This window comes from Primulina tabacum, chromosome 11 (genome assembly GCF_025594145.1).
Source record: "Primulina tabacum isolate GXHZ01 chromosome 11, ASM2559414v2, whole genome shotgun sequence".
NCBI classification, from domain to species: domain Eukaryota; kingdom Viridiplantae; phylum Streptophyta; class Magnoliopsida; order Lamiales; family Gesneriaceae; genus Primulina; species Primulina tabacum.
This window is the reverse complement of record NC_134560.1, coordinates 15,540,421-15,542,327: the sequence shown is the minus strand read 5'-3', so window position 1 is coordinate 15,542,327 and position 1,907 is coordinate 15,540,421. Positions and strand designations below refer to the sequence as shown.

Sequence of the window (1,907 nt, the reverse complement as noted above, 5' to 3'; positions counted from 1 at the left end):
CAAAGTCTCATAACCAATAACAACACAAATATGATATATCATCTCAATCAAATCAACTCTGAAAAATCATAACAATTTCATACGATATCCGTTCTTCAATCCGGTTTCGATTATACGATGTCTAATATATCGATAACACCATATATGAGTCATATCTGATTCCTTCAATATCATATTTTCAAAACATAACAAAACGTAATAAAACTTACGTCCAGTTGAAGCTCTCGTCGATAGAAATACGGTACTGAAGTCGGATTGAAAATCGGACGGATGGATTTCTCGCAAATTGAATTCTAGTATCAAGAATCAAAGCTTTCCTCTGAATTCCGTTTCTTTCTTTTTCTGAATGCTTCAAAGGAATGAACTTTGATATATATATATATATATATATATATATATATATATATATGTCCTGCATGTTCAAGGCTAGGTGGCTCGATCTATAGGCTGCACGTCTCGCGCATATGCGCGAGACAATATGTCTCGGCGCGTAGCATCACAGCAACTCGCGCATATGCGCGCCCTCACTCGGCGCATATGCGCGAGGTTCTTCATAACTCTTTGCCACCCTCGCGCATATGCGCCGATCCATGTCGCGCATATGCGCAAGGTCTTCTGCCTACTAACAAAATTTATAATTTGTAAACTTCATTCTTGCATTTGGTAATCTATAAATTAATAAATTTAAACTCAAAATAACCTCTCTGAGGATCGATCTCGTACTTACGAAATATATTACTTGCAGACAACCTACACTTGGGTGAATTATTATTTAAGTAGTAGCAAGTTTTTGGCGCCGCTGCCGGGGAGGTATAAATTAAGTTTATATTTGTTAATTATTTTTTTTTATAAGTATTGTGTTGTTTTTTTGTATGAGTATTTGGAGTCGAAAAAAAAGTGGTAGACTTATTCGAGTATCTGAAAATAATTTAAACATGGATGATAATTCAAATAATCAAGATAATGATAATAATAATAATAATAATAATAATAATAATAATAATAATCAAGAACATGATCAATTAAGAACACTTAGGCACCATATGAACCCTATTAGAACTAGTGCCCCATCTTGTTTAGTTTTTCCTCCTGATGCATCTAATTTCAACTTCAAACCTCAAATTATTCAACTTTTACCAAATTTTCATGGCTTAGATTCTGAAATCCATATTTGCATCTAAGAGAATTTGAGGAAGTTTGTAACACTTATAATGATCAAAATTGTAGCATGGATATAGTTCGATTAAAGCTTTTCCCTTTTTCTTTGAAAGATAAAGCTAAAACATGGCTACAAAATTTAAGATCAAGTTCAATAAGATCATGTGAAGAAATGCAACAACAATTTCTCAAAAAGTTTTTCCCTTCCCATAGAACAAACTCTTTTAAAAGACAAATTACAACTTTTTCTCAAAAACAAGGAGAAACGTTTTATCAATATTGGGATAGACATATAGAATTACTTAATACATGCCCACATCATGGTTTTGAAACATGGAGAATAGTTTCTCATTTTTATGAAGGTTTAATAACTAAAGATAGGCAAATGATAGAATTCATGTGTAATGGAACTTTTGAAGATAAAAACCCAAATGAAGCTATGGAATATTTGGATTCATTAGCAGAAAATGCTCAAAATTGGGATAATATAGGCACAATAGAACCACCAACAACTAAAAACAATAATTCAACAAATGTTGGTGGTATCTATAATCTTAAAGATGATATAGATATTCAAGCTAAACTTGCATCTTTAGCAAGAAAAATTGAGTCATTAGAAATGAAAAAGTGTGGTCAATTAAAAAGTATTCAAGAAATTGTTTGTCATATATGTGATACACATGATCATGCTACAAAAGATTGTCCAACATTACCTTCATTTAAAGAATGTCTCCATGAACAAGCAAATT

The 1,907-nt window shown here is 31.8% G+C and overlaps 1 non-coding gene across 1 annotated transcript; it reads right to left on the bottom strand.

Annotated features, from left to right (window-relative positions):
- Positions 1 to 1,374: 1,374 nt before the first annotated feature.
- LOC142519977 (small nucleolar RNA R71) lies at positions 1,375 to 1,485 on the bottom strand. Its single transcript, XR_012813859.1, has one exon. It is a non-coding gene; the product is annotated as a small nucleolar RNA R71 (small nucleolar RNA).
- Positions 1,486 to 1,907: the final 422 nt, after the last annotated feature.